Source organism: Fukomys damarensis, unplaced genomic scaffold (genome assembly GCF_012274545.1).
Source record: "Fukomys damarensis isolate Sample0158 unplaced genomic scaffold, DMR_v1.0_HiC HiC_scaffold_14, whole genome shotgun sequence".
NCBI lineage: Eukaryota > Metazoa > Chordata > Mammalia > Rodentia > Bathyergidae > Fukomys > Fukomys damarensis.
The window spans coordinates 4,726,907-4,741,300 of NW_022900926.1; positions in this window are offsets into that span (position 1 = coordinate 4,726,907).

A 14,394-nucleotide genomic window follows, 5' to 3' on the forward strand; every position below is an offset into this window, starting at 1 on the left:
TCAATCATGGACCAGTAAACATTCCATTAAGTTGTTCCTCATGTGTCTTAGAGTAATATGTGAACAAAATTCTGCTTGAAATATGGATGTTAATGGTGCATCAGGAGCTTTCTCCTAATAAAATGAGGAAAATATTCCTGGGCACTGGAAAAAAGAAACATATTAATATTTGTCAGAAAGTGGCAGGGAACTTGGCTGAGTTGTCCTCTTCTGTTGAGTAGATGCAACATTTGTAAACAAATAAGCTTGAATACTTGCCTGAGATTTTTCTAAGCAAGTTATAAAAGGTACAGACTGATTTTTCTTTGGTGCTTGTGAGAGGAAAAGTAAAGAAGAAATTGCTACTAATAACAAAACTAGCATTTGTTAATTGGGATAATTCTTATCCTATCTATGTAGCATTTCCTGGAGACAGGGCAAAGAGTGCGGCTGCACAAATGTTTGCTGAAGAGATTAGCATCTGACTCATGAATTCACTCAAACATCCTAATAGAAAACGGGTGTGGAGATGTAGTTCAGAAAGCATTTGTGGAAGACCTCTGATCCAATGTCTTGCACCCTTCTGTGTTGTTTTTGTCTGCCCACTCGTGGAATAAAGGTTCAGGAACTCGGAGTGGGAGGGCAATGGGTGGAATCACCAAGCAGACTCCGGGGAGGTTTCTGGAACGGTTTCACTTTTAATAAGTTCAGCCAGCAATTTATACAGTTTTGAAAGAGGGAGTGACAAAGGAGGAGTAATATATTTGGCTTAACAGGATTGGTTATTGGAGTGTCCTTGGACAGGTGATGGAGGCATCCAACTAGGGGGGAACGGGCAAGGCCATAGCTGGACATAGACAAGGCTCAGTGCACGAGCTAGGCCTCTACTAGTGCGCTAGGAGACACACGAGCGGTGCACTTGTCCCAGCCAGACTTGTTCCTTGCTGACATTTCCCCATTTTTTGCCTCCATCACCTCGGCCAAGAGCACTACATTTTTATGATTTTGTTTATATCATCGGGAAAATCGTCTATTAAACAATGATCAGGAATAATAAAAGAACACCAAATATAGTTAAAATATACAGGGACCCAGTAATTAACCCTTTTGTCCAAGAATTTAAGACTTTTCTGTCCAGCAAGGATACCAGTCCAGACCGTGTCCCAGACACTACTGAGAGTGAGAACATCTAGAACTGGAGCATCATTAAGCTGTACGATAGTTTGGGTTAAGGTTTGTAAATGATGGTGAAATGTGGGATCCCAGGTTTTACACATATAACCTGACAGATGTTTCTATTGATCACAATCATGATAGAGGTAGGGTGTTACAGAGACATGAGAAAAATTAGCATGACAGCGGCTCAAAATTTTTGTTTTAAGTCTTATGAATGAAATGGGATTCTGGACAGGGTTTCAAACATTTTGTGTAAGAAAATCAACACTTGCATGGACAGAAAGGGACAGAGGCAAGATGAAATGAAGAGAAACAATTCAAAATACAGACAGCCATAAATTCAAAGGCCTGGGATGATAGGACTCCATTAGCCGAGAGGTGAGGATGATCTCAAGAGCCAAGAGAGTAGGATTCCCACACCATAAGCCCCAGAAGACAGAACAGAAAGAGGGGATGTGCTTAGGACTTGAAATTTGGCAGCTTTTGTACTTGTTTTGAATGCATTCCCCCTTTTTAGTTTCTTCCAATTTCTCTCTTTTGGAAGAAGAATGTACATCTTGTGTTCTTATCGTTTTATTTGGGAGCAGATTAATTAATGGTTTCGTTGACTTACACATGGAGACAAATTTTGGCATAGGAAGGGTCATATCAAGTCTCATCAGTAACTAATTTAGATGACAGATAATTATACTTATTGGTGATGTTGATATGAAATTTTAGCCTTAAGACTTGATGCTACAATGATTAAGAATTTAAGAATTGCCGGGGATTTAGCTCAGTGGTGCTGCTGCTTGCAGGCACAAGGACCCGAGTTCGATCCCCAGTACTCCCCACCGCCAAAAAAAAAAACAAGAATTGTGCGCAAATGAGACTTGGCTTTTGCCAGGGCAGGAGGTAAATCTTTATGATCTGAATTGTTTTTCCCCAAAAGGTATGCTTACATCCTGAGACCCAGCATCTTGGAATGAGATCTTATTTGGAAACGGTCATTGCAGATATAGTTAAGATGCTCTCATAGTGGAATAAGTGGGTCTTTATTCCCCTGGGCCTGATGTACTTATGAGCAGGAAAGAAGAGAAGTCGAATTAGAGATACAGAGGCAGAAGACGTCCTTGTGATGATGGAGCCAGAGGTCAGAGAGATGCATCTATAAGCCAAGGGACGTCCACAGGCAGGGAAGCCAGCGGAGATAAGGCAATTTCTTCTCAAGTTTCAAGAGAAACAGGCCCTTCTGACACCTTTATGTCAAATGACCAGACCCAGAATTGTGAGCATAACTATTTTTGTAAGTTCCCCAGTATGCAGTATTTTATTAAAGAATCTCCACAAAACTAATACAATTAGCATCAAAGTTTAACTGTCTCAGAATCACTTTGCTGTTTGTTCCTTTGAAATGTTTCTAGTGCCTATCTATGGTAGGCGCTCAGAAGTGTTCCTCTAAGGACCCTAGGAAAACAACAGGATCACAGCAAGTATTATTCTGATAGAATGTCTGTGTTTTACTATAATCTGGAGAGACTGCGGTTTTATAGAAGTCAACTCAATTAGTCAATTGCTTCTTCTGAGCAGTGTGAATTTCTCAGGGATTTCACACACATCCATGTTTCGTCCCACAGGAATAAATATATGTTTTGTTTGTTTTACTTTTGGAAGCTTGAACAGCGATAAAATTTGCTGCTTAATTTGTGCTAATTTGATTTAACATTACCTAGATATGTGCTATTCATTCTAAATACAGCATGCACACATAAATTTATACGTAAAATGTACAAACCTGGCTTCTCTTCCTTTTTCACTTTTGGCTCTAAAAATATAAGGAAACATTAACATTCACATTTATATAACTATGATAATTTCTACACTCATTCACCTTTTTTATATTTCTCATTGTGTTTTAATCTGTCATGCTGTATTTATGATTATGGCAAATAAATACAAACAGAGAAGTAAAGATCCTTCCCTATCAGAATAAAATTATTTTGAGAAAAATGGAAATGTAAGCTTAGATTTTTAGTAACAAGGTTAGAAAAGATAATGCTTTTTACTTTCAATGAATACAGATGAATAATTTCAGCATAGTATATGCTGTAATTTGGATAGAGTACATTGTCTAAACAAAATAGTTAAGCCTTTTACTGTAAGCCAAATATTCAACATTGAATCAAAGGACAATTAACAACATGCATTGAAGAGTTGTTTTTTTATGTATTCATTCCTTCCTTCCTTCATTCATTTGGCATGCGTATGACATACGTGGGGGCTTAGGCTTGACTTCTTTGCCTAGAAAAAGTTGAAAAAAATTAAAGATTGAGTCACACAATTCTTTCTGGATTGACATTATTGAATATGACAGAAAATTATATATTTGAGACTAAAAGTCAAACTCCAGCTGCCTTTGTTTATAGAAATTCCATATCACATGTAATTTGATGTCTATAGTCAAATTTCTAATTGAAAATTCATTTTACCTCATAAAACTCAAAGTTTACTTTGACTGCCCTATTAAAAAATAATTCACTCACAAACTCTTGTGATATTATTTTTAACTTAATGTTACCAATGTGAACACATAGTTTAATTTTGAGAAGCTATTTTTAACCCTTAGTATTCTAGATAAAAAAACACAGCAATTATTCTTATTTGGATTAATATTATCAGTGAGTCATCTCTCTCAGATAAGGATTGCCGCAGGCCTCTGGGCATCTCTGAGTTTTGCACGTTTGATCCTAGAGTCTGTGTCTGGCCCCTCAGCCCTTCCTCTCCAACACTGTGTCCTTGCTTCCCTGCGTCCATGGGCTAAGTGGCTCTGTTCTGCCACACCCGTCCAACCTGGCGTCTCTGCCTTGGCGCCAACTTACCATGGACTGAATTCTCCTAAAACATGAGCCAAATTAGACCTCTCCTCCTTTACATTGTGAATCCAGTGATGGGGAGACTGACTAATATTCTGCTGCACTGGGATCACTTCATGCCTGGAAATAATATATTTTTATTGTACGCTGAATACCTAGAGAAGGGATTGGCAAAGTTTTTCTGCCCGAGGTCCGATAGTCTGTGTTTTCAGGTCGGGGCTGTCTGATCTCTGTAGCTATATCTCAGCTGTGCTGTTGTATAGAAGTGACCACAGGTAACAATGCAAATAAATAACAGAGGATTTGCTTAGAGTAACTGGTGCTGTGTGTGGGTCACTGTCTGCTAGCTTCTGCTTTAATCACAGTTCGCTCTTGATTTTCTTTCCTGTTCACATCATCAAAGGTTTTGGCAGTCAGCAAAAACACCTTCCTTTGATTCTGTATCCCTTGTAAATGCTCCAGGTACCTTCCTACCTCTGTCCAACTCATCTGCTTTTTCGCTTCTTAACTGTCACTCAATCACCATTTCCTGCGCTGACTTTTCATTCTCACCCTTCAGTGTATCAGGTCTGCCTGGTCATGAATTCCTCTAGTGCTCGACGGGACAGGGCCGAGAGACAAGACCAACAGATCAACAGATACGCTAAACCGCATCGATGGCATCTCCCGTCTCCCTCACTGTTTATTCCTGTTCATTTGGCCGTTTGGAAGGGCCAACACAAACTCTGCTTTTGGAGATGAGTTTTAACATTGCCTTCATTCTCAAGAGTAGACGACTGACTTCTTTTTCCAGCTACAAGAAAATACTAGGGACTGAATTAGTTCTCACAGTGGAAATTAAAGAAAATAGACAAAATATATACAATAACGGTTTCAAAGATAAAGAAACAGTGATCCCTGGGTGATAGAAAACAAGTGAATTGTGCTGTATGATTGCTTCAGCTTATTGCTTTGAGTTACAAAAAAAAAAAAAAAAAAAAAATTTAAAAATTTCGGCTGTCCCTTAAAAAATTCCTTCCTTCAGGGAAAAAGGGAAGAGTTGACAAAAAAAAAAAAAAAAAAAAGAATTTAGGAAGATTCCTGAGCTGGTGAGGGGAGGAAGAGACAAGACAGCTGGAGGTTCCATGTCAGCGCATGAGGCAGGGAACTGCACAGAGAAAGCACCGTAGGGCTCTCCGTAAGTCTTTTGTGATTGGTAGCTAGGACAGGCACATGAAGAATCTACTTGAGTCCAGAGTAAAAAACAATGGAAAGAACACAGAAGCTTTATAGCAAGAGATGAGGCAGGTAGTGTTAGTCCCAATTATGCTCTTTTTCTTCAGTATTAGGTTCATGATTCTGTCTCTTTTCCTATTTCATGTGAACTTTAGGACTGGCTTGCCAATAACCATCAAACAATTGCTGGAATTTCGGTGGAGATTGCATCGAATATCTGGGCCAGTGTGAAAAGACCTGACACCTTAATGATTTGGCATCTTCCTACTGACATGGACTGTGTCTCTATGTGAATATTCCTTTGTGATCTTTATTTTTTATTTGGCTAACTTCCACTTAAAACAGTTTAGCTAACTCGTCCTCCCATTTGTGCAGCAGGATTGCTTTTCCCAATAAGGACAAATATTATTTTGTAGGTGTCTTTATCATTACGCTCATTACAATATGTGGTAAATTTCAACATAAGTGAGTGTCTTCCCTGCTAGGTGTGAGATATCGGTGGACAGAGCAGTGTGCGTCCATCATGGAATCCAGCAAACGCTTCATTACCCAGTGCACACCTACATCATGGGCACTCAATTATTATTTATTTATTGAATTAAGAGGTGAAATAATGATAAGAAGACACGGTAAATGACTACAGAAATTGAGCAATAAAAATGAACGTAGGGAATCATGAATTCAGGAGTCTTATCAGAACAAAAATATATGTTACTGCAATTCAACTCCTAACATGTAGCAGAAATAAAAGTGACTGAATATTTTCTTTGACTTAGCATGTGAATTTGTCTCAGCTTTCTGGTGCTTAGGCAAAGAGAGAAATAACAAACATTAAACAATTCACAGTGTTCTCAAGATATAAATGTATCAGTCATTTAAGAGAAGAAGATCAATTGCTTAAAAAATACCAGATTTTCTGTTTGTTTGTTTGTTTTTTTTGTACCGGGGAATTAACTCAGGTCCTTGTGTTTGCAAGGCAGGCCACTGAACCGCTGAGCTAAATCCCAGGCCCCCCGAGATAAATTTTTATGGGCTTTCAGAAGAAAAAATTTGTGTAATGTAATAAATAGCATCTTCAATAATATTCCTACCCTAAGTAGGTAACAGTTTCCACAGGACTCTAACTTCTGCTCTCCCTGTGCACCAATGACAGTATACTGAGCACAGTTCAGGAGAGTAAAATAACTTTGTGCTCAATAAATGTGATTTAGGTGCCTATCACCCTATCTTAAGTACTTAAGTGCTTCCTACTTCAGTGCTCGGTTGAGTGTAAGAACGGAGTTAAGATTATAGAGCCCTTATGCAATACTCCTCTTTCAAGTCACTGTCGTTACAATCCTCTTGAAAATATGCACCAAACTCATAAAAACGTAAAATGTACTCTAATGCGTGCAAATATTAGGATGTCATATTTTGCTATTGAAATAAAGACAGGTAAAGGATATCTTGATGTAAGAGTTCTATTCATTGATAAAAGCAGGTTGTGATAAATGATAGCCAAACACTTATTCTCATGTAGCCGTCTATTTCCAAAGCTCTGGGTTTCAGAGTTGGTCTTCACGTGTAATCTTTATATCTACTTTATTTCCAGGCTTAACTTCAGTTACAGTCACATCACATGTCTTTATTTTTTATGTTTTCTTTAGACCATACATTGAGTTGAATTGCATCCCCCACCTAAGTGAGGAAGTCCAAACACTCAAAACCTTGCCAACGAGACCTTATTTGAAAATAGGAACTTTGGGGATATAATCAGATTAAGATAAAAGTCATTAGAGTGGGCCTGATCCATTATAACTGGTGCTCCTCTAAAGAGAGGAGAAGAGACACAGGCGTGGGCACACACAGAGGGAGGATGACAGCACAGAGGACAGCACTGTGACTGTAGAGGCAGGGATTAAAGTGATATGTCTACCAGCAAGAGACACCAAAATTTCCAAGGACACCAGAGCCCAAGAAAAGCACAGAGCAGAACCTCCTTCAGGGCCTTTGGCGAAAGCGTGGTCCTGCCAACAACTTGATCTGAACTTCTGGTCTCCAGAATCCCGAGGCAATATATTTCTCTTTCTTTAAGATGCCCAGTTTGTTACTTTGTGATGGTCCTGGGGAGCTAAGGCACCATGCTAGTGTTTTAATTCAGCAAACACTGTCTCTCACCAAGAACACCCAAACTGGTACGGAAGACAGAGGGTTTCTCCTCCAACGTTCATTTCAATTCCGTACCCAGAGAGACTTTGCAAGTGTCACGTCTTGTCATTCCCATATCACATCTCTTTGGCAAGTTCATGTCTCCGCCCATCCCTCCACTTGCCTCTGCCTGGTTTGGGGAGTCATAGATGCATGTGATTGCTGTTTACCACACCACCCTCTTTTCTCAGGTCCCTGCTTTGTTCTCTGAGTTCAAGCCACATTGAAGTATTGTATTTCTGAAAACCAACTTAAAGTCTCCTCTGTTGATCTGCCTACAACCTTCTTTCTTCATCTGGCAAAACTGCATTTTATAATAAAGTATTACTCAAAATATGCTGCTGTAGGTAGGTAACTGTCCCTTGATCCCTCCATTTGAATTAGGTGCACGTTTCATATTCTAGTGTAGTCTTGCCTTCTCTTTATCTTAGGACTAATCACACTGTACTGGAATGACTATTTGCTTGATTATTTCTCTGATCCTATAATTTCTGTAAAAGCAGAATTTGGGGTGTTTCTAAAATTAAGTGTGGTTTCCAACATATTGGAATTTATAAATAAATATATGTTAGCTGAATTAAAAGAAAACACACTATGTAAATTGCAGCACGAAACTTCTCCCTAGAGGCCTGTGGGTCCAGGGCTCCCTTTAAGGCCGTAAGATCTTTGCTATTGATAGACCAGAGTTGATGTGATAACGGATAATCATTTTCCCCAGTGCATCAGTCAATTATAATTGAGCCCAGTAGGCAGGCATGCCTTAGCAAGTTATATCAGTGCCTTAAGCTAAAGACAAACAATGAAAAGAAAAACAGAAACTGGGGGCATAACTCAGTAATACAGCACATGCTTAGCATGCATGAGGCCCTGGGTTTCATGGCCTGCATAAAGATTAATTGTGTAGCAATTACCAATAAAGGCATCATTTCATTTAATGATTTTCTCACTCTCATGTCCATATGTGACATATTTTTAAAAAGCCATTTGTCAAATTTATGTCATTGAATTAATTCATGTGCTACATATTTATCTGAACTTTCCAATCACCTATAATGTGGTAGATATGTACAGAAAACATTCAGACTACCTTGAAGCTTACTCCTAATTGAGTTGTTCAGAATCTGAGTTTTAAAAGTAAAATACCTAATAACAAGTAGGAGACTGAATGCTCATGAATTTATTTACCTAATTTATACTTAGTTAATTGTAGCACAGAAGCCTCCTTATTACTGGATTCAAGGAGCAAATTAGTTCCTCCTCCAGCAGGCATTTACTACATTTCATTTTGTCAAGTTGATTTAAGTGGTTATCATAAGGTTTGAATTTTATAAAATTCATAGATGCAGCATTATCTTAGGCATGTTGAACATTTATAAATCTTCACTAGAAAAATTACTCGGGTAATATTAAGTAGCATGAAACAAGCATATTGCAATGGAATAAGAGACGCGAATTTGGTACTGGGGAAGCGTATCTTTACAGACTGTGTGATGCACGAGAGAACTTTGAAACTGGAAGAACCTTGGAGATGATCTAAAGTAGATCTCCTATTTCCTTACTCGAGCCACCAGGGTAGTTTGTGTGCTTGCTACGACCTTGCTCTGGCGGAGGGGTCCTCACACAGGGACCCCATGGTGCAGCTCCCAAAGCAGCAACAGCTGCATCTGCAAAGCTGGTGAGGGTGCAGATTCCTGTCCCTTGCCTTAGAACTACTGAGCCACAAACACTTTCTCAGGCAATCTGACAAATACTTAGGTGTGCCAATAGTTGTGCTAAGAGGCTAAGAAAAATTCGCCAAGATGTAGTGACTGTCGTGCATTCTGTTAGGAGCATATTGGACAAGTCTAAAACAGGAGAACATATGGGATCCTGACATCATATATGAATGATTAGACTGAGTGAAATTATGTAGCCATGGTTTGAGTTTACATATTTCTTGAGGTCAACATTTAAGCAACAATAGGGCAAGAGCAGCTCATTGGAGGAGAGATCTAAGAGACAGTTGTTCTCAAACAACATCACATGGAGATTATTAGGCATGCAAACTCAACCTTGTAGGCGTACCAACAGCGTGATGAAGTTTGACAACAAGTTGCATTCATTTAGCATCCAGGGATGGCTGTTTTTGAAAATTCTGAGTCACAGCTAATTGATGTTTATGGCATATTTCAGCAAATAAAGCTGAATTAAAGTCAGAGAGGCAGCTTTCAGTCTCCTGGGACATGAGTGAGTCGAGCCAAAGTAGCACATGCGAGTGTCACATTCTCATGATGACAGCAGTGTTCTACTTGGACATTCGTGATTGAGAACTATAAAGGACGTGACGGGAAATCAGATCCATGTAACACAAAGTTGTTTATTTTTATGGGGGAAATAAAGGAGCAACCTTGAAGTTCCCATGGAGACAGCAGCTGACTACCTCGTGGAATACTGCACATTTCAGATAATGAATAATAGTAAAAATGCACACATATACACATGTGCACATGTTTATTTTAAATACAGGTATTTTAGTTTTATATTTTATTGTACTTTTTATGTTTTTGATACTTTTCAAATTAACTGAATTCTGTTAAAAGGAAATAAATTATTAGTGTAATATTTCCTATTCTATCTGTACTATAGGCTTTTAGATAAAAAGTAATATTCAATGTGTTGCAAATAAGTAAAAGAAAAATAATCAAAATATTGTAAAATATTAGATAAGAATAAAGTTGTGACCATCAGAATTTTGACCAAAATAATCTCTCATACATATATATAAATATACATAATATATAATATATATGAAATTTATATACACATACACATATGTAAAATTTTGCAAGTAAAATATGATCAAAATCATGAAATTTTGATTTAAGATATTCTAAAATACTTTATTTTTTAGTAAACTGGGACAAGCAACAGATAAAAGTACTTAAGGTCTAGATTCTGATTCTCATTTGGACAATTATTTGCTATGAAAACCTGACATGACTGTTTAACCTGTTGGGGTTTTTTTCCCCAAAGAGAAAATAAATAGAGATTAGGAAATATAAGAAAGCTATGAATAATAAAGACAAGAAATATAAGAAAAATATTAAGAAATAGAAACTCAGATTAATTGATGGCTAAAATCTCATTCCAGTCTAAAATAATACAGATAGGCAATTAACAAAGAATCAATAGAGAAACCAAGGTAGCTAATCAAAGCCACTTTTAACACTTGGATCTGAAATAGCATTGACACCACACCTTAAGTTTGCTCAAGCCAACGTTGGCACAGCATTTAGCACATAACTAAGTTCGGGCTTCCAAATATATTTAGATTATCAGGCTTATTTTTCAAATGGAGTTAAATTCTTATGGATGAGTTGAATTCCAGTGACAGCCACAGAAATGAGATTCAGTTGAAATGTCCTATTAGGTACAATTCCTTCAAAGCACGTGGCATGTTAAAGGATAACAACGCAGCCATTACACACAATATTCAAACTATGTGGGGGAATAGAATATGAAGGGATAATTATGCATATTCCTTTATGGACCATGTAGCTAACATTTTAAAGAAAGCTGTGTATAGGTCAGGAAATCAAACTGTAAATCCGAAGTTTAACTCAGGATCTGGCATTCATTCCTCTATCAGGCACATTTGCTGTCAGTAAATCACACCCACCTGCCCTTCCATCCTTGATCCTGGCCATCGAGGACTGCTGACTTTACTCACCCTCCCTATTCTGGGGGCACCCCCACCTGCCCTGGCTTCCTCAGCCTCAGCCTCCAACTTTGCCTCACTTGTATAACTTCATTCCCCTGCCTCTCTCCTCACCTTGTGTTGTTTTCTGCTTTTTGCCATTTGGCACCACTCACTCAGGTCCCGACTCAGCTCAGCCTCCATGAACTTCCAGGAGTCTCTTCTGATGGCCCTGGTTTGAATCCCCCATCCCGAAACCCATCTCGAAATCTGTGCTCCATTGTGAGGCACTAACAGGGAGCACCGTTCATACAGGACTGTTTATGTGGGCTGTGCCCGCAGGTGCGGATTACAGTTCACAGAGGGGTGGAGGAACGGATTCATAGCTTATTGCAGGAGAGCTGTTACAGCAGTGAGCTCCCTGTGGTTTATGCCCCGTTTGTCATTTTGTGTCCCTCTGAGGAGCCCTTATAAATTACCAGGCAAGTGCCAGTGCCCTGATCTTAGACTTCCAGAACTAAACAAACTTCTCTAGTTTGCTATGAAAACAGAAAGTGCTAAGGCACTGGCCTTTCAGGATGAGGCGGCGGTACAAGTGAGAAGCCTGTCCCCGGTGGAAGACTGCTCTCTTGAGAAATGCACACACAAAGCACAACCCCACTGAAGACTCATCAAAGATCCCACTGAAATATTAGAAGAACTTGCAGAAAGGGACATTTGTTTTAATGCTGCAGCCCTTTACTGAAAGAGACCATTAACTCAGACCTTCTATTTTCCCCTACATAATTTTGAGACTTTTCAAAATTATGTTTTGGTCATTTTGCCTTGAAATATGTGAAAAGAAATCATGGGGAACTGTGTGGATGAGATTTGTCATTAGTGTTGGTTATGATTATTTTACCTACAAAGGCAGAAAATTAGAACGTATTTGGCTGTGACTACAGGATGATTTTGATCTGGAAAGAATTTTCTATTGATTAGCACCACCTGGCACAGCATGCTTTAATTACTATAATCTAACAAAGTTAATCACCCTAGTCACCTCTTTATCACACCCTGATCTTTTAAGCTATTCAGGGAAAAATGAGATGGAAACAAGTGGATCCCTAAGACCCTGACATTCAGTTCCTGCTTTAAAACTCAGGCCCTGGTTAGAGTGCAGGGTGAGTGAGGATGTGGGGGGTGAGTAGGTGGGGGGGAGAGGAGCCGGATAGCCCGCCTTGGCCCACGTGACGGACGCAGCCAGCGTATCCACCGGTTGCCACAGCGTCAGTGGGTTGGCCACACAGCACTCTGTTCGGAGACCAGAGAGACAGGAGTAGAAGGGCAAGGCAGCGTCACTCATTGTTTTGTCTGCAGCATCCAAAGAAATACTCCTGTTCTCTCTTGTTAAGATGTTTAATGGCACCAGGTGTTAAACTTGAACAGCCTGTGAAAGGAAGGGAAGAGCCCTGTCTTTCCAGAGGAGACAGATTCAGTTACTAATAGCAAAAAATGATTAGTCCTCTTTTAATTATGTCGCAGATATGAAATATGTCATCACAAACGTGAGAAATATCTCCGTATGAGAATATCATTATACTAATGTACCATATTGAAAAATGAAAGAGTATTTACACTAGGTAGGACCTCTTTTTAAAACCCGGAAAATATATTGAACATTCACTGCAAATAGCATACAGCCATGATAATTTGGACGAAGTAAAAATGGAGATTAAGAATAGGTTCAAGTGGGCCGGGAATTTAGCTCAGTGGTTCTGCCACTCATCTGTGAAGCACAACATCCCGAGTCCGATCCCCGGTACCGAAAAAAAAAAAAAGGAATAGGCTCAAGTAATTAATAAAACTGGCATATTTTAGAATAGCAAAGAAGATATAAACCATCCGATTACAAGGAGAAAATTTGTTTCTTGTACATTTCATAATGCTCTGTCAGATGGGCTCATAAATTAGCCAAGAGGCAGAAATCTTTATAAAAGAGTTGACTTCTTAACAAACAAGTGTCTTCAAAACTCTGGAGATTTTATTTTAGTTTAGAAGACCCACACCATCAACTTCCTTGATGGCAAATAATACAGCCTGCTCTAGTGAGCTGTTTTTACCACCCTGAAAGATCTCAGTTCAAATCCCATTACCACCCTCTTCCTGAATTAGTTTTTAGATTGAGTTCAAAATTAGAAGCAAGATGTTTAGTAAATTAGAAAAGAACTTTTCCCACTCTTTTATTCTCATAAACTAAACAATTTAGAAAAGCATCTGAGAAAGCCTAAAAGCAGGAAGAAATTGTGACCTTTGGTGGAATCTAAAATATGGACCATGATAGAAATAATAGGATGAAGCAACTAAGGAGTGCTACATAACATGTTGTTTACAGAAAACCATAAAAAGAGTTGAGTAATTTTTAGTGCAACTGGCTTTGGTCTCCCTTTTTTCCTTGATATGACTTGAATATTTTCTTTGGATCTATAGAGCATACATCTCCCTGAGATTCTAAAACAGCTAAGAAAATTTATACCTGGAATTGATTTGCCTAAGAAACATTTCTTTTTCTTATCTCTAGATGATAAATTTATTCAAAAAGAGATTTCTCAAATATAGCACTAGAGTCATAGAAAATAAAAACTGCTTTTATTTTGTAAATTAAATGGCCAATGATTTCTACTTGTCAGAGTTTGTAAGATCTTCAAAATTCTTATTCTAGAGTTTTTGCCTCACACACTTATTAGTATAATCCACGACTAACATTTTAATATTCATTTTGTGCTTGAACTCACAATAGATATTTTAGAAGGAATACTTTAACATTTATAATAATCTCTAGGAAGTGAATTTCTCAATTTAGGAAATTAAGGAAGAGACTTTCAAGTCCATTTTACTATATGACCTAACTTACATCCTTTGTTCATTCACAGACATTTACAAGGCTCTCGCTCTGTGCCAGGAATGGAATGACAAAAACCAATGAAATCTCCACACTCAGGACCACAGGCTACTGCCCTGATTTGTTATTGGTAACAGTCAATGTCTTCATCTGTTTTGGCTGCTGTAACCAAACACCATAGACTGGCTGATTTATAAACAACAGAGATGTACTGGTCCGTCTTAGAGCCTGAGAAGCCCCAGATCAGTGTGCTGATGGGTTGGTAGCCTGTGTGTCTGGTGATGGGTTTCTGGTTCATGAACGGAGCCTGCTTGCTGTTTACATGTGGCAGAAAGGGCTAGATGTTTTTAAGGCCCCTTCTCAGACAGTGTTCATCTCAAGAGCCTCCTTTGTAAGGGCAAGAAATAGCCTTTAAAAGACCCTGTCTC